Source organism: Tursiops truncatus, chromosome 3 (genome assembly GCF_011762595.2).
Source record: "Tursiops truncatus isolate mTurTru1 chromosome 3, mTurTru1.mat.Y, whole genome shotgun sequence".
In the NCBI taxonomy this organism is placed as follows: Eukaryota; Metazoa; Chordata; class Mammalia; order Artiodactyla; family Delphinidae; genus Tursiops; species Tursiops truncatus.
In genome coordinates, this window is record NC_047036.1 from 113469380 (window position 1) to 113496271 (window position 26892).

The 26892-nt window shown below is 42.9% G+C and overlaps 1 long non-coding RNA gene across 1 annotated transcript; it reads left to right on the forward strand.

Annotated features, from left to right (window-relative positions):
• Positions 1–2086: 2086 nt before the first annotated feature.
• On the forward strand, positions 2087–4112 carry LOC141278219 (uncharacterized). The gene is made up of 3 exons (XR_012330566.1): positions 2087–2104; positions 2573–2639; positions 4095–4112. It is a non-coding gene; the product is annotated as an uncharacterized lncRNA (long non-coding RNA).
• The last annotated feature ends 22780 nt before the right edge of the window (positions 4113–26892 follow it).

Consider the following 26892-nt stretch of genomic DNA (forward strand, 5'->3'; position numbering starts at 1 on the left):
ATGTGGATTGGGGACTTCCTGAGTGATGTTTCTACAAGCAGCGGCTCAGGGACCAAGGCCTCTTCCATCCTGCTGTTGCACCGTCTTGGAGTCTTTTGCTTCTGACTGTTCAGATCGATGACAGAGAGAGGTACCAAAGAGAAAGCACTCCCATTTTTAATTCATATAACCCCCCCCCCCCCCCAAAGAAAAGATGCTTAGTTACTGGCTATTCAGTGAGGAGTTACAGCCTCTGCCACAGGCGGGAAGTGAATTGTTGCATTCTAGCTGGAACAGTTTGTTCCCATCAGGGAGCTCATGTATCTCATGCGGTAGCTTGGTACCTTCTGGGCTCCCGTGTGAGTCTCCCAAGGAGAATGAATCTGTCTACAGGGCTAGTGAGTTCCTGACATGAAACGCACCTATCCTTTCAACCATAGCCCACTTTGGTCACATTTTCTTTAAACTAACACATACATTCATTCCCTAGGACATGTGCGTATTCTGACTTTCCAGTTTCCTTGAGAATCGAGACATCCACCTCTGGACTTTTATTCACCCTGCTCCTTTCTGCCATGATGACCCCTCTACTCTAACTCCCAACCCTACTTGTTGAAATCCTTCCTTTTTTAGGAAACATTTTGAATGATGCCACTTTTTTTTTTTTTTTTTTTTTTTTTGCTGTACTCGGCCCTCTCACTGTTGTGGCCTCTCCCGTTGCGGAGCACAGGCTCCGGACGCGCAGGCTCAGCGGCCATGGCTCACGGGCCCAGCCGCTCCGCGGCATGTGGGATCTTCCCGGACCGGGGCACGAACCCGTGTCCCCTGCATCGGCAGGCGGACTCTCAACCACTGCGCCACCAGGGAAGCCCTGATGCCACTTCTTTTATGAAGTCTCTGATCCTATCAATTAAATGTTCATTTATTTAACAGATATTATTGAACATTTCTTAAGTGAGAGGCACTGTCTTAGTCCCTGAAGAACTAGTGTCAAACAAAATAGATAAATTCTCTCATCTTGTGGAATTTTATCTTCCAGTTGAAAGAGACAATAATAAAGAAAGTAAAGGTTTTTAAAATCACCAATTGTAGTAACGGCTGTGAAGAAAAGAGAGTATTGTGACAAAGGGAGGTGGACTGCTTTAGTTTGGACAGAAGCCTTTTTAAGAAGGTAACACGTGGGCCGACACTTGAATGTGTACACTTCCTTCGTCCAGGGCTCACGGCAGAGTGTTTGTACCACTTATAAAATGCTTCTCATAATCTACATGATATTTGTTTTCCCTCTACCTCCTGGCCCAATATGGTAGATTATGAGCTTCCTGAAGGAAAGAGCTATGTCTTATTTATCCCTTTCACTGAAATAACTTTAAATTCTAATTTCTAATTATGACATCTAATCAAACGGCTAATACCTAACATAGTGCCTGGCACTTAATAGTTGCCTAATAAATGGAAACCTAGCTTACTGAACACACACACACACACACACACACACACACACAAGTGTTCAGACATGAGTGTTGGATTGAAGAGAATTGAATTGACTAGACATCATCAGAAGTAACCCACAATGTTAAAAACAGACAGTTTCCTCAGGTCTAGCTTGACAGTGAGTCAGCCTCTCTGTGGCATCTCTCAAGTCATTTTGAGAGTCATCCCCACTTCCTCCGTATGTCACTCTGAGCACACAGCTAGCCCAAAGGAATTTCTTGGCATCCAGGCACATTTCCTCATGCAATTTAGTGGCTAGGGCTCATGCTTAAAAGAATAGGATAAAATATATTCTCCTACGGAGCATGGCATCTTGTCAAAGAGTGAATGTGGAGTGCACTAGACTGCTCTAGCTATCAATCAGTACAGTCCTGGCCAGTTTCTAGAGTACTGAGTGGAGAAGGCCATACTGGACTTAATACCCTTGTTGTTACAAGGCAAACGGTATACTACTACTTTTATTATTGTTATCGCTGTTGTTATTATTTTGTTTCCGGGCAAAGCCCTTGACCTGTCTTATTTCTTTTAATCCTCCCAACAGCCTTTTGAAATCAATTCTATTACCTCCATTTTCCATAATGAAGAGCTGAAGTTTCCCCAAGTTAAGAAACATGTCTAGCTGGCAGAGCTGGTAAGTGGTAGAGCCGTGTTCGGAAGTCTCATTCCAGAGCCCATGTGTGTCATCGAAACTCTAAGACAGACATTGTTCTATTAATTAACTTGGCACTGCCTCTCCTGTGTAAGGCAGGGAACATTTCCCGGGACTTCCTTCGCCATGTGGTCCTGAGTTAGGGCCACCAGAGGAACTTGTATGAGGTTTGGGAAGTGGAAGTGAAGCAGAGGCTGTCCTCTTACAGGGGGAGCAGTCAGGCACAATGAGGAATGATGCCCAGGTGCCTGGGAAGCCTCAGTCCGCCCCTGCTCTCTTCCTGTTGCTCGTGCAGTTCATCTGTTTCTGCCAGCCAATAGCAGCCTCAGGTGCGCTCCCACGTGGTCGGTCACCGGCTGCAGGTGAATTCCTGAGGGGCAGCTGATTCTACAGAGCAGGAGTTTCCCAGCCCTGTCCAAGAACTTCCCCTTTGTAACCCTTTGTTGACAGCCAGGTGCACACAGCTTCTCATGTTTTCCTACAAGCTCTGACCCGTCCGCCTTCACCAGCGTATCAGGTGTGTGTGGCTTGTGACTCTGATTCTCTGACGCCTACTTCAAGGTTTTCATTTTCCTATATCACCATTTGTATGAACAATGATTCTTCCACTAAATCCTTTATTCTCATAATAGTTGTAGAGGCTCTGTTTTCATGATTGACACACATGTGAAATAGACATGATAATGATGAGACCACCACTCCCTGCAACGTAGCAAATGCCTCATGCTAAGGGCTCTGTATGCGTTACCTGGTGATTCTGCAGATTCTCTCTTACATGAGGCCATTTCTGAGTTATGCTGGCCGTTCTTCTGGCAAAGAAAAGGACTGGGTTTATAAAAAGTAATTTATGACTAAAAACCCCAGCAAGGTGACTTTCTCAAACACATAGGATTTTGGTGCTGATGTGCCTGCCTGTTTAATTGCCCTCTTTAGTGCTCTAGTCTCTCAAAAGGATTATTTTCATGAGCCGTGAGTGACTTAACTCATATGGTGACGTGTATCCTTCATCTGCTGCAACTGAGAGGCGTTAATCAGCACGCTCACAAGGTGACTCACCAGGGATGTTCTTGCCAAGCGAGGATTGGGTGTTCAGACAGCCCCCATGTCAGAGTGAATGTAAGCCTCCAATTTCACTTCACCTCCTTAAAAATCTTTCCCTTTCAAGAATCGCTCTCCAGTTCCAGCTCCACAAGCTGTGTGATAAATATTTTTATGCCAAAAATTAGCCTTGCAAAGGGCAAACTTTATCATTCTTTCCAAAGGATGACCACAAACGTTTCATTCAAGGATGATGAAGCCCTTGATGCCATCATTATCAATTCGCCTTCTCATACCAGCACCCTGATCCCATCTCTTAAGTGTACATATCACCACATGTCCAGAGGCAGGAAGCTATATGCAGCCCTTCTTTATTTGACCACTGCAGTGAGTCACATTGTGTGAACTGATAGCCCTTCAAAGCCTTGCCTGCAAAAAACTCTCAATTCCCAATGAGTGGGTACCATAGCCACCTGTACATTCCACTTTTTGAGAAGTTAAGAATCCTACCTTATAAGAATAGCTAACCCTCATCTGACCTCATAGAATGGAGGGATGCGGGATTCAGGCCTGGGACGTTCATAAGGAGCTGCCTGTGGTTATAGGCATAAGAGGGACCAATGATTCTGAAAGTGGGTACCCCACAACACCAAGGTATAGTGTAATGAAGTGTCTTCTGCTCCCCTAAATGACTCCTTGACACTATTCCTTGATCACTGTAAGTCCATAGGTCCAACAATTAGCTCGCTACCTTACACAGAGAGAAAACTCAATAAAATGGTAGATGAATGAATGGCAAATGAAAAAAGTCCATAGGAATCCATGTGTGAGAGGACTAAGGCTTTTCTTCAAGGGGAAGTAACTTGGATCACAACATAGCAATAAGCAGAGTTTCAAGGGACTTGGGTGCCTGTTTATAAATTGTGTCTTTTAGGGTGAGCTCCATCTGTACCCAGTGAAAATGTGGCCCTCAAGACTTCCTGCATCCAGAGATACAGACAGATGGTGGCTAGAGGGACCAACTCAGCCACTTAGCTGGCTTCCTAGTACCAATCCGTGTACCACCTGAGAGAAAGGTGTATTTCAGGTAGAGACCCGTGAGTTTGATGAGCAGACCATGACTTTACCCAGCCCGTCATGTGACTGGATGTACCTGTTTATAAAACACCTCTCTGAGGTTAGATGTACTATATGTGATCAAAAGATCCATCAGTCTACCTACAGGATATGGGTCTTGCCTCATTGTCCTAACCCTCTAACCACCCGACTCCCCATAGCACACCATTCCCATCTTCCTTGACTCAGTGTTGTCTGTAAGTACATACGCTTGAAATGAAAAATGGCAATAATGATGGTGATGATGATGGTGATGGTGATGCTGGTGAGCCTTTAAGAAGTGCTTGAAAGGCTAGGTACCTCTTTTAAAATTTGATCTCCATGCAGCAGCAGCTATTATTCTCATTTTACGGATGAAAAAACTAGGTCTTAGAGTAAACATCTTGCGAGGGTTAATTAGAGCTTAATTTGCTTACTTGATTGATCCTTTGCGCTCTGAGGAAAGCACCCTTGTTTTCTTCTGTTTTCTGACTAATTGAAAATCCATTCTTTCTACAGAAGTCTTATAGAATACTTATTTTATATTTCCTTCACAATCCATAAGAAAACTGAGTCGAAGTTTGCTAAATTCCATTCCAGTTTTTCTTGGTGTGATTCAAATGGCTTCCTTGGAACACGTTGATCAGTAGCATAGTAGAGTAAAGACGTTTTAAAGCCATAAAGATGAGCACAGCATCATTTTAACAAGCCACAGAAACATACATATAAAGCTATCTTAGAGTATTTAAAGCACTTATATTTCTAGAATCTAAATTATCCAAATAGCGTCATTAAAGAGGAAAACATATAAAACGTATAAAATTAAAGTGATTTTTGGAATAGCACATATGGATTTTGTGACAAGCTGTGGGCTATGTCAGGAAAAGGTCATTTGCTCGTTCTTTTATAAATGATGCTGTTTGGGAATTCTTCCCAGGGTTGTTAGAGACGGATGCGGAGCAACAGTTCTTAGTCTGCATCTCTTTGCCAAGTCTGTGATCAGCTGGCTACATTTGCTCCCTGGTAGACCGTGGATTTGAGCAGGAGCTGGGCAATTCTGTCCCTTCATCTTACATGCTTTTCCTCTTGGCTGAATGTAGGATGAGGACAACCATGCCAGCCCCCAGTGGTGTGAGGTGCTGGTGTAAAAGACAAAGCGATGAAAGACCAAAGGGATTTTCAAGGCTGGGGGTCCTCACAGAGTTTGGCCAGGATTCTGGCTCCCAACCCACCTCCCACCTCCACTCCCTTACCTGATCCAGACCTGTAGCCTATTCAGAGAAATACTAGGACTCAAGGCCTTCTTAGCTTTGGACTGGTTGTTCTGGTACAAGCATAACACGACTGAACTTCAGGACAGTGAAAAATTATAGATCTGCCAGGGGGCACATGCTAGAGAACTGCTCTTCTTATATTGTTTCAAACTAGGTCCTGGGGGCAGGATCAAGTTTTGTGAATGCCAGAGGGCCCTTGAGAATGATCAGCGTTTTGGTTTTGCCAAGCTGTTTTTAGGTCTAGCGTGTATTCCTTTTTCCTCCTGGTGACATGCCTTGGCTCTGTAGGCAGCCCGCCCAGATCATGGTTTGTGCCTGTCTGGTTCAGTAAGAGCTCCCTGCAGGGCAAGCCAGCAAAGCGAAGAGCAAAGCATCAGGCCTCAGGGGACCACACACCAGATTACTGGACAGTTGGACCAGCTCTTCTAAGGTTTCCTCTGTTTCTCCCAAGACATCTCAGAGATGTTTTCTGTCAGATTTATTTCACTGTGCCATGTTTATTTCAGCCATATTTTATGAGTTAAGCTTTTTATTTAGGAAGCAAATGGTTTTCATGCTAATTTCTCCCCGAAGGCTCTCTAGGCAATGTATAAACCAATATTTGCTTTGCTCCGAGGTACAGGAATGATGATCTTTATGCAAAACACATTAGTTTCTTTGGGCCTCTTTCCTATTTCCAATACACATGTTTTTATAAACACATACCTGAAGAATTTTGGCAAATGTATCACCTTTCTTCTTTGTTCACGAGATATTTGTTAGATTATCTCTAGTGTTCAGTTAACTTTCAGTTGGCCAGAAGAACAGGAAGCTAATGAGATGATTGCCCTGAAGTTTCCTTGCAGTCCGACAGTGGACTTGCGGATGGGAGGCTGTGTTACAGACAGGTTATATATAAAGGTATAGAGCCGCAGAGCTGGATTTTAACGCCTGCTCTGGTACTCACTGAATATGTGACCTGGGCAGGCCTCCTAACCTCTCTTAAGCTTGGGGTTTTCAGAATATGGGGATTGATTATTCCTAGATCAGAGGGTTAGTGAAGGATAATATGAATTTATATGTATATATACCAATAGGTGCTTAGCATTGAATCCAGGATATGTTAAGTATTCATCACAACGTAGCTGTCATTACAACAAAGGACTTCAGTGAAGGGGCTGGCCAGTCTTAATACTATTATTGACTGAGACCCTGACGTCAGGACTTGTGTGAACCTGTATCCGGATTGACAATTGCAGGAAACTAAATATCAGCTTTCCGAAAAGCATTGAGTGGATCACTAAAGTCACCGAACAACTGGTTATTTTAATACAGAAAATTGCACCACTAAATAATATTTTGGTCTTACAACTTTCCTCAGCCAATTCTTAAATCACTTCTAAGACCATTACGTGGAGAAAGCCTTAGGTAATATTCTGATATCTGTTCTTCCAACCTGTTTCTCCGCCCTCACCACCCTCTATTTACACACACACAATTACATAAAATCAAATGGGATGATAACATATAGAATATTTTGTAGCCCTTATTTTTCACTGAGTGAAATATTGTGAATATTCCATTCTACCTCATTAATAGCTGTATGGTGTCAAAAGTTGACTTCATCGACTGTTTGAAATTTATTTACATTTTAAAAATATTCTAAGTGACATTTTGATGAAGATCTTGAAACATATATATGTGTACATATTGTTATTATGTTCTTATAAAAACTTCTAGATGCAGAAGTTTGGGGTTCTAGGATATACACATATTTTAGGGCTTTTGTTGCATCTTGTCAAATTTCCATCAGAGATACCAGATCAGTTTATACTCCTGTCCGGTGAATTCTGGTTTCTCCTAACCATTGTTAACTGTGGTGCAGTCATTTAAAAAACTTGCCAACTTGAAAGATGGAAATAGTATATCAATCTTCTTTTAATTTGCATATCTTTGATTCTTTTCACACATTTATTGGCTCTTCCTCTTTAGTAAACTGCTATTCCAAACTTTTTTTTTTTTTTTTTACGGTACGCGGGCCTCTCACTGTTGTGGCCTCTCCCGTTGCAGAGCACAGGCTCCAGACGCGCAGGCTCAGCAGCCATGGCTCATGGGCCTAGCCGCTCCGCGGCATGTGGGAACTTCCCGGACCGGGGCACGAACCCGTGTCCCCTGCATCGGCAGGCGGACTCTCAACCACTGCGCCACCAGGGAAGCCTCCAAACTTTTTATTTATTAAAAAATTGATAAGTTGTGGGATGAAGTTGGGAATATAATATCTTAACATATTTTGTTGGCTTTCAGGACTGAAAGTAAAGTAAATGTAAGAGCAATGATAGACAGTTGCTTCTTCACAACAGAAACTGTGCCCAGTAGAACACAGTGATCTCTGGAGATGCTAAGTGTGTTGTGGACGTCTGACAATGGTTAGAACAAGGTCTTCTAATAGTAACGTCATGATAATTAAGGATTTAGCCCCCAAATAACTACCATGAGACAATGAACGAAAACTCCTCCATCTTAAAACATAAAGGTTTATTATGGCTCACCTAGAAATGCTACCTAGACCAGTTTCCAGATTTTTTCAGGAAATTCTGAAAGACATTACTACAAATCATACTTGTAGAACACTAAGTTAATAGTCATACAAAGACACTCAGAAGTTCAGAGATATATAATATATAAGAAGGTCATATGTATTATATATAATATATGAGGATATAAAAACACGATATATAAGAATATATATATATATATATATATATATATATATACACATATATGTATCTACAGAGAGAGAGAAAGAAAGAGAAAGAATGTATGAGAAGGTCATTCTTACATCATTTCTGTTTCTGTTTTATAGTAGGTGTTTCACAAAAGCTGTTGTATGGATGGTGGTCATGGTGACTTTCATGCTTAACTTGCCTCTAGGCTTAGCATTTAAAATGAAAACCTCTGAAGGAAACTTCTACCATAAGGTAATGTGCCCTGGAGATCAGAGAGAGCCCACCCATGTTCAGACCTCATTAAGGCTTATAAATTCACCCTTCCTGGACCCAAACGATTTAAAGTGACAAGTCCTGGTTTGTGAGTGAGCATGTGTAAGAGTGTGTGAGAGTGTGTGTGTGTGTGTGTGTGTGTGTGTGTGTGTGTGTGTGTGTGTGTTTAGAGGAGCACATGGGAAAACCCTTGATTATAGGGTCACAGCTCACAACTCTGAATCAAGGGCCAAGAGTTGCAGAAAGGATGCTTAAAATGAGAAATTGTCCATAGAATTTGAGAAATGTAGTTGCAATTTAATTTGCTTCTCCTTCTAAGATCCGAGGACAAGTAAAACACTTGAGTACTTCACCCACGTGAAACAGGCCCAGTGCTCTTACACACACACACACACACACACACACACACACACACACACACTTGTGCACACTCTTGAACACACCCCTCTTATCCCTAACATAAAGGCTCCATCTTTCACAGCCAGCTCTCATGTACACTTTCCTGGGAGGTATACAGGTCACAGATACCTTCTCTGACCCTGCTCTCCAGCTTCATATTGTGACCTTAAATCCCTTCTCCTTCAGTTTAAAGAGCAACATGGTGAAGAGGTGGACAGTTTCTGCTTCAGAGCCTGACAGATAAGGATACAGTCTGACCTCTGCTACTTACTAGCCCTGTGACCTGAAAAAAGTTACCAAAAGAAAAGAACAGTTACCAGCTTCCTGTTCAGTGAAAAGAGCATAAAAATAGCATCACCTTCCCAAGCTAGTCATGTGTATTAAATGTGATAAAATGTGCAAAGAATTTAGCAAGGTGGCACAAAGTAAGTGTGCAGTCATTGTAAGCTCTCATTGTGGTTGTGACTGAAACTCTCCCAAATAGAGAGATTCTGCAGTTAATGAAATATTGGCTCTGAACTTCACACAGAAAGGAGGGTGAAAGAAGGGCAGAGGTTTGTAGTATTTAATGGTAAAGCACAATTGCTGGACACCTCTGTAGATTCTTTCCCTCAGCTCCTTTCTGTTGCTTCCAGCTGGTTCTCAGAATAAGCCATGTGTGTGTACCTAGTTAAATTTCCACTGAAAAATGAGACAAAGCCACTTTCCTATTTCATTTTAAGAACTGAACAAGGGGAAGAGAATCAGCTGAGGAAACAGTGGTGCACCCCAGGCAGAAGGAGCCTGAGTCATCCTCACTATTAGGCACAGGGCACTCTGCTGGAATTCTAGCCCCCTACAGGCTCCTCCTGGCGCCAGGAACAAGGCAGTCTCTGAGCCAAAGCCATCTCTTCTGCACTGAGGCAAACATCCCAGGCTAATGTAGTTATCAGATCCTTCATCTCATCTGTAAAAGGAAAGAAAGAATGTAACAATATTAAATATTTTTCCTTTTTAAAGTTATCTCCATTTTAATTATAAAAATAACATTCTTTATAGCAAATGTTGGAAATTCCTCCCAAGTACAGTAAAAAAGTTAAATTTATTATAATCACATCATTGTTAAGATATTGGTATATATCCTTCCAGACTTTTACATATATATTAAAAAGATGGGATAATATTTTAGCATCATTTCCCCACTGAATAGAACATGAGTATATGTCCATATAAATAGTTAGATATAAAACATAATTTTGATGGTTCCAGAGTACTCTACCTTGTAATGACATCCTTAGTTCTTTAACCTACGTCTTATTTTTGTACATGTGACTTGTTTCTGATTTTTTTTATTCTTATAAACACCTAAGTGATGAACAGCCTTCTAGCTACATCTATGAGCCCGTCTAAGAGCATTTCTTCTGGAAGAAGTAGAATTGTGGGTTAATGGGCATATGTAGTTCTGATGCTTTTGATGTTTTGCCTGTTTGCATCAGCTTATACTCTACTAGCAGCCTATAAGATTTAATTCAGACTCAGGGGATAAATCTTAGCCAGGTTAAGCCAGTGGTGGTGAATTCCATATCCCTTTCTAGTGACTAAGTTAGTCATGGGCACATCACACAGTCCTGGTCAGTAAAACTGAAGGGACATCTCCTTGAGGGCATCTAGGAAATGTATTCCTCTTTGATTAAAAGAGACATAGAAGGGAAAACTGTACATTTTTCCAGTTCTTGAAGTGGAAGAGGATGTCTGGAAAGAGCTTCTGCACCCAGAGAGTGACCATAAGGGCACATACATAGAGGACAAGAGACAGTGTGCAGAGGATGACAGAGGGGAAGATGAGAAAATTGAGTCCTTGACAGTGTGGTGAGGCACCAAATTAACCACCAGCGACCGTGTCTAGACCAGACTCTTGTATGAAGTAATAAACGTTCTGATTTTCTGAGCTACATTTATTCAGGTTTTCTGTAATTTGCAATGAAAAACATCCTACCTGCAAAAATGATATACAATTGGTTTAATGTTCATTTTCTTGATTACAGGGAACTTGAGCTTTTTTTATAACTTGGCCACTTATGTTGCTTCTTTTGTGAACCATCTGTTATGTCTGTTGCCATTTTCCTACAAATGTATTGCCTTCATATTGATTTACTAAATTTTCTTTAAATTTTAAATATTAACCCTCTGTTTTATGTGTTACAAATATTGTTCCTACTTTCAAACTTTTCAACATATTGAATTTAAAAAATTTTCTATATTTGACCTATGAATCTTTTCTTCCTGCTTTCTTCATTTGATTTTGTGCTTAGTATTTTCTCACACAAAGAACAGATATTCATCTATATTTTGCCCTAGTTATTTCTCGGTTTTATTTTTTATCTTAATTCTTTAATGTACATTTTGGTGAATAATATGAAATAAAGATCAAGTTTTCAAAGAATGCAGGGAAATCCTAACACTATTGAAAATGACAACACTTCCCCTATGATTCGTAGTATCCTTATCTATATTTGTATTACACCCAGGCCTGTTGGATAGTTTCCCGGTCTTTTTTGTGAATATCTATCTGTTCTCCTCTTATACTAGTTCATACTACTTTAGTAATTGTAACTCTTTTTTTTTTTTTAATCAATTTATTTATTTATTTAATTTTGGCTGCGTTGGGTCTTTGTTGCTGGGCGCGGGCTTTCTCTAGTTGCGGCGAGCGGGAGCTACTCTTTCGTTGTGGTGCGCGGGCTTCTCATCACGGTGGCTTCTCTTGTTGCGGAGCACGGGCTCTAGGCATGCGGGCTTCAGTAGTTGTAGCACACGGTCTCAGTAGCTGTGGCTCGCGGGCTCTAGAGCGCAGGCTCAGTAGTTGTGGCGCACAGGCTTAGTTGCTCTGCGCCATGTGGGATCTTCCCGGACCAGGGCTCGAACCTGTGTCTCTTGCATTGGCAGGCGGATTCTTAACCACTGAACCACCAGGGAAGTCCTGTAACTCTTTAATATATTTTGTTATCTGGCAACACAAGCCCAACTTCACTATTACTTTGCAAACGTTTTTGGTGACTCTCACTGATTTCTTTTTTATGTATGGGTTTTAAAATCATGTTTAATCATGTTTAAATGTCCCCCAAATCCTATTAGGTGGTTTGGTTTTTTTTGGGGGGGTGGGGCTGATTAGAGTAAGATTATAAAATAATGTAAAGAGCTGATATCTTTATAACATAGTGACTTCCTGTTCAGGACTGCATTTCATTTGACACATCTTTTAAGTCTTATTTGATTTTCCCCAGTATTTTGTTTTAATTTCTGCATGTAGTTTCTATCCCTTAATGTTAATATTTTCTCTAAATGATTAGATTTTTAGAAAAGTGATGCATTTGCCTCTATGGATTATCAGAGAGGCTTTTTAAAAACTGTACAATACAGATGTCAGTAGCAACTCTTCAGTACTAAATATAGTCAGTTAATTATGCAGTTCTCAATCTTTCAAAAATATTAATGCATATTAGACAGAGCAGGATCCATGTAGACACTTAGCTTTCATCAGTGTCCTCAAAGTTACAAACTTTCTGCTGATGCCAAGGTGGCAAACAATCTAATTTTAGTAAAAAAGAAAGATAACCATCATCCAATAAACCTAAAATGTCTCAAAGGTTGGACAGGTTAAGATGATCATACCAATTACTAGATAAATACGGCATCTGCCTATTATACGTTTAAAGTCAAATAAGATGTGAATAAAACTATGTTTACTAAATTACTTAAAAGTATTTGCAAGTCAGTCTCCCACTTGACATTTTTTACATAAAAATAAGACTGTTTCATAGCACAAGATAAAAAGATAGTATTTGGGGCTTCCCTGATGGCGCAGTGGTTGAGAGTCCGCCTGCCGATGCAGGGGACGCGGGTTCGTGCCCCGGTCCGGGAAGATCCCACATGCCGCGGAGCGGCTGGGCCCGTGAGCCATGGCCGCTGAGCCTGCACGTCCGGAGCCTGTGTTCCGCAACGGGAGAGGCCACGACAGTGAGAGGCACGCGTACCGCAAAAAAAAAGGATAGTATTTGGAGGAGCTTTGAAAATACTACACATTCAGAATCCAGTCTTCTTGGGAGAAACTCAACCATGTTAAGAGGAGCCCCAGCCTCTCCCCCCTGTCTAGAGCAGACTCCCTAAAATTTTAAATTGATGTTACTCCTCACCCATTTTTAAGTTTTAAGGTCTTATCACTATCACATTATAAATTAAAAAATAACATTTTAATTTGTTTTATGTTCTTTGCATGTATATTTTTAGTTATGTTTTTAGAGGTTACTCTAGGGTTTATCATATATATCTAAACTCATAAAAATCAGTATCAAATTTAGATTAGCTTAATTCCAGTGATGTATATAAATGTTACTCCTATAAAGCTCTATTCCCTTCCCCTCCTTTTGTGGTATTATTGTTATACATATTACATCCATCAGTGTTACAAACCTAGTAATACACATGGTTAAAATTATTGTTTTACCATCTGCAGTAATTTCCTTATCCCAACGCAGTTTTGCTCCTACCCACCACCTTTGTGCTATTATTGGCAAGTGTAATACACGTATGTCACATTTCTATATGTTATAGGCCCAACATTATGATATTTACATATTATTATGTAGTTGCTTTTTAAAACAGCTGTCAGAAAAAATGAGAAAATATGCATTTATACTGTTTTTTATACCTTTACCAGTGCTCTTTGTTTTATCATGTGGATTTGAATTACTATCTGGAGTCACTTCCCTACGGCCTGGAGAACTTCCTTTATAGTTATTTCTTATCAGGTGGTCCTACTAGCAACAATTCTATCAGTTTTTGTTATCTTGGAAAGTCTTTATTTCACCCTCATTTTTGAAAGATAGCTTTACTGCTTATAGGATTCTTGGTTGATGATTTTTTACTGAGAATTTTGAATGCTGTCCACTGTCTCTGGTCTCCATTGTTTCTGCTGACAAGTCAGCTATTCATATTATTGTGTTATTTATGTAAGTGCTAAGTCATTTTTCTAGCTGTTTTCAGGATATTCTCCTTGTCTTTGATTTTCAGAATTTCAGACACTGTGATATGTCTTTTTCTGAATCTCTGTTTTTTATCATACTTGTAGTTCATTGAACTTCCGGGATATGTAGATTATTCAAAAAATTGGGGAAGTTTTCACCATTATATTTTGAATATTTTTTCTGTTCCTCTCTCTCCCCTCTCCTTCTTTTACTCCTTTTATGTGCGTGCTGATGCACTTGATGGTGTCTCACATTTCTCTGAGGCTCTGTCTACTGTTTTGTTTTGTTTTTTCCCGGTACGCGGGCCTCTCACTGTTGTGGCCTCTCCTGTTGCGGTGCACAGGCTCCGGACGCGCAGGCTCAGCGGCCATGGCTCACGAGCCCAGCCGCTCCGCGGCATGTGGGATCTTCCTGTACCGGAGCACGAACCCGCGTCCCCTGCATCGGCAGGCGGACTCTCAACCACTGCGCCACCAGGGAAGCCCTTCTGTCTACTGTTTTTCATTCTTTTTTCACTGTTCTTTGGCTTACACAACCTCTGCGGCTCCATCTTCAAGTTTGCTAATTTTTTTCTGCCAGTTAAAATCTGTTGTACCCCTCCAGTGATTTTTTTTAAGTTTCAGTTATTGTACTTTTCCACTCCAGAATTTCCACTTGGTTCTTTTCTCATAATTTATATTTCTTTATTGATATTCTCTATTTGATGTAACAGTGTCATTATATCTCCCTTCACTTCTTTAATCATGATTTCCTTTAGTTCTGTGAACAGATTTGGAATGGCTATTTTAACGTCTTCTGATAGATCTGACCTGTGTTCTCTCACAGGTTGTGTTGTTGCTTTTTTCTCCACCAATGTAGCAACTCTGGGCACTGGTCTCCCTCCGCCGGGGCTTGTTACCATTATTTGCTGGTATATATTTTAGTGTCTGGCTGGATCACTGTAGTGGAGTCTGCTCCCCTCTCCCTTCCCCATCCACAGTGTGAAGCCTCTGGTGTTGCTCCTGAGGGAGGCGCAGCTTTGGGTGAGCTCAGTCACCCTGGGATGACAGTAGTTTGGGCAGGGCTCTCTTTTTTCCTTTCCCTGATCACATCCACGTGTACCTGCCATTGACTGCTCCGTTGTTTTCAACAATGCCCTGAGCATAAATTGCTCTACAAACGAATCCAGTCAAATTGTGGCTCCACGGAAGGACATAGTTTCTGAGGTTGGTGTTTGATGTTTGCTCTGACCCTGAGTGGGGGGTCGGTAGAGGACGGGGGTCTGCTCTCAGCTCTTTTATTCCATGATTTTCTGCTACCAACTAGCCAGCCTATAGTCCAGGCTGTATCTTCATTAAATCCACAGATCTCCTCCCAAGTTTCCTCTCATCACAACCTCCTCTCCTCTTGAGAGCACCTTTGAACTTCTTCACTCTCTGTTGCAAATGAAGTTAGTTCCTTTGCAAAGATATTAGGAGGTATCTGTTTTATAGTCTGCTTCTCCCTCTCAGGCATAATCTCCCAGCCAGGGCTCTGGAGCTAGAGGTGGGGACAATGACGAGCTGCTCTCTGAGTGACTCTTCTGCTCTAGGACCTGAATGCTTATTGTGTGTGGGTGTGGAGAGGAGAGGCTAGTAGCCTGAGGTCCTCCCAGCTTGCCTCTCCTGCCGTGGAACCACGATGCCATGAGCCAGCAAGAGTGTTGAGGGCATCAGTAGTCTCAGCTGCTGTGCCCAAGGTAGGACCTGCATTCCACAAATGGGGCCTGGGTGGAAGAAGGGAGTCCGCATCTCTCGACTGGATTCAACTGGGACTTATCATCAGCAATGAGTAGCTTGGGGCATGATGAGAAATGCTGAAGCCTTGCTCCCTCCAGGAAGAAGCCCTCTAACTGGGAGCTGGCAGGAGAGGGTGCCCTGTGTTCTTGAGGGCAGCAGTCAGGAGTGGAGCCTCGGCCTTGCTGAGCTAGGAGGTGGGGAGGAAGGAAGGTTTTTGCTCAGATACTGCAAACTCTAGTCTTTCTTAACAAAGTTTTCTAGGTTTTCTTGAACATATGTTTCTTCCTCTGCTGTTTATACGTAGGACTATTTCCAGAGGCTTTAAATTGTTGTTTTTAATCATTTCCACCAGTTTCACTGGGGAACAGGTCAGTGGAGCTCCTTATGCTGTCCTGCTGAAGGTAGCCCTCTTCTAAGAGGAAAGACAGAGAGCAGTCGGCCTCGTTCCCACGACGCAGCCCTGTGCCCTTCCTGTAGGTATAGGTACCTAGTAGGTCATTAAAGCTTATTTATTGACTTGACTTTTCTCAGTTTAGTAAAGCTGTATTTCCAGCAGCGTTTATAGTTATAGTTTCTCCTACATACACGTAGTTGTGCTAAAAATCTCTTCTATCTATAAACATCAAATATGTTAGCATTCTTTCCCTTGAAATAACTCAGAGACAATTTTTCAGAGTTTATGTTATCCGTTGCTTTAAAACACTTGGCATCCAGCCTTGCAGTTTACTGAGACTTAATAAAAAATGATTTTTCTGAAGATTTTACCCAAGTAATCAATTAGATCAGTAGGACCAAGTCACATACCCACTGCTTCGATTCTGTAAATCTCCTTCTGGTAGGTATCAAGTAGCAGATTTGGATTTAGTGGTGATACTGTTTGAAGCTGAAGGTAAGTAATTATATTACTTTGCACTGTTCATGCTTAATTCCACTCGAGTCCAATCCGGAGGAGGGGCGTGATGAAGGGTTACCGACAAAAGCAGGACAAGACTCCACGTGCACTTAATTTACATTTAGCTTCTGGCCCGTATTTGGGAAGGGTTGCATCCATTCACACTCTGTCCGGGGGAGAGGGTCTCCTGCTGTGCTCTGTGCCCCTGCCATTGCTATTACAGTTGTGGGGATTCTCAAAGTGTGGGAACGTTTGTTGAAAGTACAGATTCCTGGGCCCCGTCCCGGAGATTCAGGTTCAGTAGATTCAGGGTGTGGCACAGGAATCTGCCTTGGTAAGAGTCTACTGGGCTGCTTCTAATGCAGGTAGTATCCACCGGCACTCACGCTGAGGAACTGAGCCAGGTGCCACTCAGTGGGCGCATCATCCAACTCTCCTTGCTCTCATTTCCTCCAGGCCACACATACGAGCGCTTGATTTCCCGGTTGCTCATTGACTAGGAAAGAACATGGTGGTCATGTTGACATTCTGCTTATTAGCTTCTTTCTCATTACAGATTCATGCATTTATATTTTATTAAATATCTGTTTACAGACCAAGTTTGAATCCACCCAAATCACCAAGGCTATTAATATTAAGAGGTAGCTGTCTTTATACCTACAGATTTCAGATCATCTGGCCGCTCCTGGGAAGAATGTAAGCCACCTTTCTGAGAGCAAGCTGGCATTAAGGGCACCAGTATCTGGTGTCTTGACTCAGTGATGTGTAGAACACAGCAATTCCTTTTTCTCTTTAAGAAAGGAGATAGGATGGTAAAAAGATTGAGCATAGGCTTCAGAGTTGGGCAGACCTGGGTTTGAATCCTTTCTGTGCAGCTGCTGAGCAGTGTGGACTTACTTCAGTTGCTTATTCTCTTTGAGCCTCGATTTCTTCATGTGCAAAGTAAAAGTAATAAATTCAATAGGTAAGAATCTCTGGTTGAGTCGGAATACCCACATTAATCTGGCAAAATATATACATACATACATACAGACATACATATATACATACATAGGAATATCTTGACTCCAAAAGCTCTGAGGTAGGGCTAGCCTCAAGCAGAGTCGAATCTAGGGATTCAGATGAGTTCATCTGAACCCATTCGCTCCCCATCTCTTGACTCTGTGTTCCTCCCTGTAGACTCCATTCTCAAGCTCCCCGTGGCTGCAGCCAGCAGCTCCATTTATACATATATCTTTCCAGGTTAATAATGTCCAGCGGGAGAGAACAAATGCTTGTGCCTCCCTGAGCAGTCTCAGCAAGCATCTCGTTGTAAATCATTCTCTTTGGGCCAAATGCCCATCCCTCAATCAGTCACCATGACTAGGGAAACATGATGTTCTGATTGGCCAGGCCTGGGTCCCATGACCTTTTGGAGCTAAGGATACATCAACTCCACATGCATCACATGGCTGGGAATAGTGTGGCCTCCAGAGGAAAAAGGAAATGCTGCTACCAAAAGGAAGAGCTAGAGAGAATACAGGACCAACAATCTGTAGCTCTCTAATACATGAAGACCTACATCACAGGTCTTAAATGAGGTAATCCTGGTAAATCGCCAGGCACACAGTAAGTATTCAATATGTGACGATGGTTTAGAAAATAAACCCTTTCTTACAGTGAACTGCGTCCTCTCTTTATCATAAGCTATTACTTGTTAGGAGCATCATCTCCTAAAGGAGAAAAAGATGACCTGAAGTCATTTGTTTTCCCCCTAAAGTCTAAATGGAAACAAAGTTCTTAGACGTCCGAGTCTTTCCAAGGTTGAATTCCTGTAGAGAGCGGTCAAGGTAAAACAGAGGAAAAGTGGGAAGAGAAAGGGGAAGGGAGGCATAGCGCACTGCTGGCACACAATGAGAGCTGGGTTTGAATCCTAGTTCCGAGACTCTCTGAGCCTCAGTTTCTTCATCTGTATATTAGAAATGATGAGTATTGCCCACTTGCTTCTATAGTGATAACCAAACAATATGATGGCTGTGAAAAATAAAGAATTACAAAGGGAAAAAAATTAAATAGTCAAATTACTATGAAGAGAATAATAGCTATATTGATATGCTAGGTACAATTGAATATTGAGTATCTGGGGGCCAGGCACTGTGCTGAGTTCTTTAACAGATGTCATCTCATTTAATTCTTGCAGTCATCCTAGGAGGCAGGTACTATTATTGCATCTTCACTTTACAGATGAGGCTCAGAGAGATTGCATAGCAGACTCAAGATCACACGGTTTATAAGCTGGGATTCAGTTTAGGTCTCTGATTACTTCTTTTCATTCAGCCTTATAGCGTGCCCTTTCTGTTTAGTCCGATGCCCCTGTGAATGTGCTGGGACAGTTGTGGATGGCTACTTACATCTGTCTTACCCAGTCATCTCCAGTCACATGCACACACACAGTCACGTTAGCACATGCCCCTTCCTCCTCCCTCTTTTCAGTGGAGTCACTTTCTCCTCCACTTTATGTTCGCTAGTCAGAAGTTTCTCCAGGTGAAAGAGACAGCCCTAGACATCAGAATCTGCACAGACTACCTTCTGCAGCAGCCGGGATCTTGGTAGCCTCCCAGGAGCAGAGGTGTAGGGTAGCACCTTCCCCACTAGTCTCTGCCTGCCTGCTCTTGAAGAGCTGCTCTGTGTTTACCTTCAGGAAAGTGTACTGGTTGCCAGGAGTCCAACTTAATAGAAATTCAATGGCCGTTAGGAGAGATTTACGATGACCTGAACCATAGAATTTGGACTCATCATATTGATCGTATAAAGGACCATTCTAAGAGCTAGAGAGGGAACAGAGGGAAGCTTCTATGCGCCAAGCTTATATGTACAGATTGCACAGTCACAAATTGGATGCATTTCCCCATAAAACCCTATTCTATGGCTTCACGTAATTACTTTGTCCCTGGGCCTCCATGCATTTCAGGCGTTCAGCACAGGCAATCATTCTAGTCTGATCAGAACTTTATTCTGGTACAAGATGCCATGTCTCTGATTTCCCAGGTGGTTCCCATGAGAGTACTTGAACTTCTCATCCATGTGTCCTGATTTTTGTTCTCACGCATTTGGGCCCATTAAGGCTCATTACACTCTTGAGTCAGGCCTCTTACCAGCTCCTGAACTTCCTCGATGCACGATGTGGGGCAGATAGAGGAATACTTGGGGGCTATACTTCTGCTTTGAAACAAGGCAGAAATACAGCACAGAGAATTTAAGCAAGTTGCCAAAGGTCACACAGCCGGTGAGTAGTAAAACCATGTTTTGATGCTAAAAAGTCTGGTCTCAGAGGCAGTGCTCTTAGCTACTGCTCTGTCACTGCCTCTGATAGCAAGTATTCAACCAGTGTCACTTCCTCTTTTTCTCCTTTTGTATAATAAACTGTACTGGCAATAAGGCCTTGATTTCTGTTTGGAGTCATGAAATCCTTATTGCAAGCCACTCCTTTGAATCTCAAAAACCCTTACACAGAGAATCTCAAACTTGGCTTTCTGTTGTAATCACCTGGGGAGCTTCAAAAAGGAGTAATATCTAGGTCTCATCCTGAAGGTTCTGAGGGAATGGATCTGGGCTGCGTCCTGAGCATGAGGGTTTTTGAAGGCTCCTTAGGTAATTCTAACGCACGGCACGCCTAAGAAGCCTGGCTCTAACAGACCTGCGCAGCAGCACGTTCACCTGGCCAGGACCATCGCACTCCATCTGACCAGATTTTATTTCCAGGTGTTGGTGACACAAGCAGACACACACAAAATGTGTCAGTTTAGACGCACAGCCAAAGGGGAAATTCAGGTCCATCACATTTCCATAACACGGCTTCACACACATGCCTGTAGCTGCCGGATCCGTTTTTGCACGTCCCTTCACCGCCGGGCCCTTGAAGGGTATGTGTTTAGGTGTAATAGCACGGTGCTGTGTCTCAGACTGTTTATACTAATCCCTATAGTTGGTGAAACTGTCACTTCATAAACGCCATTGTAATATGAAGGGCTTTTCTAAAAATAGAGTGTTTTTGTCTTCCAAAGTCTATGCCACCTGGAACTGTTGAACGCACACAGCTCCAGTGCAACTACAGTAAAGGTGGAAACCTGCTTTTACCTTATTTCTGTTTTCCACCTGCCCGTGCTTCTGGATAGCCTTCCCACCTAGTGGAGCCAGGAAGATATTTAGCAATTTGAATTTTTATATTCCCAAGTAAAATCATGGCAGAGTAGCATCCACTAGGGCTTGTGAGAAAGCTCGGCCACGCCCAGGAAAGCGACTGGCTCCTCCTTCTGGAGAGCCAGCCCCTTTTCTTCAGAAAAGAGTCTGAAATGCAGACTGCTTCCAGTGAGCTATGTTTGATAGGCTGCTGAGGGAGGTAAGGTGGTCATGGAAAGCCAGAGCTCAGGATTCGCTCACACATCCATCCACCAACATGTTCATGCCACGAGCACCTGCCCTAGCCTCTGGCAGGCCCCAGGGACCAGCAGTACACAAGGCGAGCGTGGCCCTGCCTTATGGGGGCTCATGGGCTAATGAGGAGGACGGACGTTAAATGATAAAGTCACATAAATACACAACTACAAATTGTGATACGTGCTGAGAAAGAAAAAAAAGATGCTATGAGACAAAGTAGCAGAGGAAATCTCCTTGAGGTTGGATGGTGGTGGAGGGACAGGGCAGCCACCCCAGGCCTAAGGGATGAGTCAGATGTGGCTAAGGGAGAGGGAGAGGAGTATTCGGGAAGGGGGCTTTATGAGGGCACACTTACCCATCCCTCAAGGAATTAGCAGGACTGGAGGCAGTGAACCAGGGCAGGAAGGATATTAGGAGGGTGGGAGAGGGAGGTAAGGACAGACCACTTAGGGCCTTGGAAGCCAAGGGGGCAACTTGGGATTTTATCCTGAGCCCCCTAGGAGCCTTGAGGGTGGTTTAAGTGGGGATCTGCTGGGGGAGTAGATGGAGAGATTACATGACCACTGTTTGCCTTCCAGGTGGAAAAAGGATTGGAGAAGCACTAATGGATGTGAGGACACAGGAGGGAAGGTGAGAGGTGACGGCTCACAGCATCTTCGCCCTTCTGATCAACCTCACCTTTCTCTTGCCTGTATCCTTGAGGGCAGGGAGCAGCAGGTATGTCCGTTGCGAGTCAGCACTTGTGTTTTCTGTATCTGGAGGGATGAGGCGGCCAGGATGGAGTGTGGCCCTGCCACTGTGTCCTTATTCTCATCCACACTGTCCTCTAGGACCAGCAGAGCTGCAGGTCTGCTTCCCACCTGACCCGCAGGATTCTTGCCCTTGCATGTCTCTGTCCTTTGGTGATAAACAAACACCTGGTATGAATATATTTACCTATCTATCGAGCTCTTGTCTCCCCTTTCTTGCAGCCTTTCTGCCAGTGTCTCAGTCTGGGCTCTGACCTCCTTTCGCCTGGCTTGCTGTAGTAGATTTCTAACTTCCCTCGCAACTGGGTTTGGAACTCCAATGTCTTCTGCCAATCAGGCCTATCTTGAAGTCTGACTCATCCTTCCAAACCCCAATCTTCAGAACATCACTCCCCTGATTTTTCCTTGGCTCATCATTGCAGAACTGAGGTCCTTTCATTTGCATTCAGGTCTCCTGCTCCCTGGGTTCTCGACCAGACAGGACCGTTCTTTATTCTGGGACCATGGTCTTTGGTCTCCTCTCTTTTGTCTTTGGCATATGCTGTGCCTGACAGACTTGAGTGATCCCTTCTGTGAGGGACAGGAGCGTATCCTCATGTGACTTACTCCCCAGCCTCCATCCTCACTCTGCCCTACTTGTTCTGGGAGGGCAGATATCATAGCTTGTCCCTCCCTGTCGCTGCCCATCTTACTCATGGGGTCTGGAGACACTGAGCACACTTGGACACGTGCACCTGGAATTTTCTTCTCTTTTCACCCATCCTCGGGGAACGCTATCAGTTTAGCAATGGATCAGAGCTGAGAGACACCTCTGTTCTTTACCTCTAGAAGCTCACTTGCTTTCTCATCCTGCTTTGTCTCTTTCAGCACCAATCATGCCAGTCAGTGTTTTCTTTTAACAGAATAGAGGGCTCGAGAGACTTCTCTCTCAGCCAGTGTAACAGTATTTGCAGCAAGCCTTCCACCATGTCAGCCCCTCAGCTCCAGAAATCCCTTCCTCAGTGACGGGAAGGTAAAAGAGGACCAGTTCCATTTTCACCTGCTCTGCTTGCAAATGGCCACAAATTGATAGTGCGAGCCAGCTGTTGGTTGACTCAGCTCCACTGAAGGGAATGAAAGCCTTGAATGTGTGTTACCTTCTCTGGGTCCCTAGTGGGTTCACAGGCTCCCACGTCTGCAGAGCCATGTTAAGTGGGCATGTCATAAGGCATCAGCAGATCGTTAGCTGATGCAGAGAGTACCCTTAATGAAGTGTCAGGAAGCATAACCATGGCCCCTGAATGGCATGGCTTCCAACACTGCAGCTTCTGATTGCTGATTTCTCAAGGACCTTACTAGGCTTCAGGGACATCACAGCTCTTAAATGTCAAAGAAAATAGGGACAGTGCCACCCAGGACTTAACGGGGAAATGTCTGATGACAACTTGACAGGCATGGGGCAATATTCTCCAAAAGGTCTGTACCGTCCCCAGTGTCCTGACTTCCTCTGCACACATCTTCTTAACTTTCAAACTCCATTCAACGAGAAATTATGAGAATACTGACAATACCCAACATTGGTGAGGGTTTGGAGCAACAGGAATTCTCATCTGTTGTTGGTTGAGGTGTAAAATTGTACAACCACCACTCCGAAAAAGGTTTTCATCTTATAAGACTAAGTGTACGTTTGTCCTATGATCCACTCTTAGGCCTTGCCCCAAGAGAAATGAAAACACATTAATAGAAAGACTTTTACTCAGATGTACATAGGAGCCTAAGTGTTCACTAATAGAAGAATGTATAAAGAAACTATGACATAGTCATACAGTGAAATACGACACAGCAATAACAAGGAACACATTACTGATATATACCGCAACATAGATGAACCTGGAAAACATGATGCTGAATGAAAGGAACCTTACACAAAAGAGGACAGATTGTGTGGTTCCATTTATGTGGAATTCTAGAACAGGCAAAACCAACTTATAATAGAAATAATCAGAACAGTGGTTGCCTCTGAGGGGACGGAGGGCAGGGATCAACTGGGAGGGGCCATGACAGAACTTTCTAGGATGATGGTACTGTTCTCTATCTTGATAGCAGTTTGGTTTGCTCAGGTGTCTGCATTTGTGGAAACTCAGAATGTACACTTAAAACTCGTGCATTTCATTGTATGTAAATTTTCATCAAAAGAGAAAACTGTACACAAATATTAACCTTAATGATTTTCACGCTGAAGTATTTAGGAGGAAGTATGCTATTGTCTACAATTTACTTTGAAACAAAAAACATAAGATGGATTGGTGGATGGATAGAGGGATGGGTAGATGGATGAATATGTGATAGAGCAAGTATAGTTGAGTGTCAATGCTAGGACGTAAATGATGGATGTGTAGGTATTCATTGTAAAATTCTTTCAACTTTGCTGTATGGTGAAAGGCCTGAAAGTAAGGTTCAGTATTGTGTACTGCCTTGACATCTGGTAAAATCAGGAGGGCCTCGAATGGCCTTACCTCAGGTTCCCCTCCCCACTCTGCTTGCATGGATAAGGTCCCCAGCCAAACAGTCCTCTTTACCCAGGGCACCAGATGCGCTGCCTGTAGATGCAGTCCCTGAGTTGGAGGCCTCAGTTCCCTGCTAGTCTGAGGAATTATTCAGCCAAGTCAGTCCCATCCTCCCATGGGGCCAGGGACACCCCACCTCCTTGATACTACAAAGCTTGCTCACAGCCCTGGTTGTCCACTCTGTTCCTAGAGGCAACCTCTATGGGATCCTGTCCAGTGTGTGGTGTCCTCCTCCCCAGGCTGTGAGTATATGTGACTAATTTGGGACTGACATGTACACACTGCTGTATTTAAAATGGACAACCAACAAGTACCCACTCTGTAGCACAGGAAACTCTGCTCAATGTTATGTGGAAGCCTGGGTGGGGATGAGAGGGGAGTTTGCGGGAGAATGGATACATGTCTATGTATGGCTGAGTCGCTTTGCTGTGCACATGAAACTGTCACAGCATTGTTAATCAGCTATATTCCAGTATAAAATGAAAAGTTTTTAGAAAAAGAAATATGAAAAAAAATATCTCATCTGTCCCGTGTCAGGTGTTGTGTGTCCAGCCATCCCCATCACTCCAGGGTGGGATCCCTCCATGGCAGATGGAGTGAATAGGAGACAATTAAAACTTGCTATATGTTTGAAACTTTACTTTAAAATGTTGGGAAAAAATGTATGTGCCCAGTAATGAACGATGTTACAAAGGAGAAAGCATTGCTTCTAACTTTATTGAGCTTAGCGTTTACTTAGGGAAATTCTTAGTAGTAGTAAACCACACACTGGGCACTTAAATGTGGCACACACTTTACCTGCTGTCTGTCGTTAAATCTTGACTTGCCCAGCATCTGTCAGTGAGTAGAACAGTATGAGAACTAATGTAGGAGAACCTAGCGGCCTGAGGGTAGAAAGTCCTGCCCCACTTACTAGCTCCGTGACTTCTAGGCAAATGACTTCCCTCTCTGGGCCTCTATGCTTTGTCTATAAAAAAGAAAGGTTGCCACAATTCACCCTTCCAGCTCTAACAGGCTAAAGATCTGTAATTTTGAAATCAGTGTGCTTATAATTACCTTATGACAGGAGAAAGGAAAGAGGCATCTTATTTCTGGGTCCCTGATCCCTGCATTGTCACTCATTTGGGAAATAGTTTATTCCAATGCAAACTTACCCCCTAGTTTCCACCAGAGCATAAACCCCCAAAGAGCAGGCAATTATTTGCCTGACTAATTTAATCATCTGGTTTTGAGAATTTGCACATCAGCCAGGGAAAATAGCTTTTTTGTTGCTGCTGTTACACTAATACTTCCCACTGTGAATCACATAGTCAGATAATTCAACCCAGCTTCCTTCTGGACAATCGTTTAGAGGCGAAACATGGTTTTCCTCTAACTCTCAGGAAGGTTAGTGTGAGGATTTCATACAGGGACAGGCCACATCTGTGCAATGAAGCTGAGCGTGTGACTAAGCAGTCTGGATGTGTGGATAAAATTGTCACACGTGGTCAGGACAGATTCACGGCATGTCTGCAGAGATAGCAGTTTTTTTCCTTTTATTCTTCTCAGGCTTCAGCTCTCTGAAGATCGGTGAAAGATGATGGCTGATCTGGGGCATATTCACTGAGGACAAAGAGAGCCAGATTGTGCTTTGGACACATCATTCTGAGGTGCATTAAAATCTGGCTGAAAGCTTGTGGGAGAAAGGATAGATAGTCCCAATTATCTGCAGATACCCACATACCTCTGCCTGTGAAAATAGTCAGTTACCCATCACCGATGGGAATGTTTCCACTGTAGGAGGACTGGGCTTGCTCTAAACCAGGATTTCTCAGCCTCGGCACTAGTGATATTTTGGAGATTGTTTTTCATGTTGGGAGCCTATCCTGGGCATTGTGGGATGTTTAGCACATCTCTTATCAGTAGATGCCAATAGTATCTCCCTAGTTGTGACAACTAAAATGTCTCCAGACATTGTCAATTTCCCCAAGCTGGGAATCACTGCTCTAAACCATCCATACTCCCTTTACTTCACTCTGGAGCCCAAGCTAGACATTTATGAAAAGGTTGGGTAGGGTAAGGGAAGGAGCAGATGCTTCACCACCCTGACCTCAGGCGGCTGTGAAGAAAGCTTAGTTTCTAAAGAATGCCCTCAACTTGGCACACATTTTTTAAATTGTGGTAAAATACACATAACATATAATTTACCATCTTAATCATTTTTAAGAGTGATGTTGCTAAGTCTATGTATATTGTTGTACAAAAAATCTCCAGACCTTTTTCATCTTCCCAAACTGAAACACTGTGCCCATTGGACAACTTCCCGTTTCTGTCTCTACCCAGCCCCTGGCAATTACCATTCTACTTTCTCTCTCTTTGACTTTGACCACTCTAGATATATCACATAATTGGAATCATACAGTATTTGTGTTTTTGTGACTGGTTGTCACTTAACATCATGTCCTTAAGGTTCATCCATGTTGTCAGAATTTTCTTCCATTTTAAGGCTGAATAATACTCCATCATACTGTTTATTCATTCATCTATTGGTGAACCCCCTTGGGTTGCTTTGGGCTATTGTGAATAGTGGACATGGATGTTCAGATAGCTGTTCGACATCTTGCTTCAATTCTTTGGGATACATACC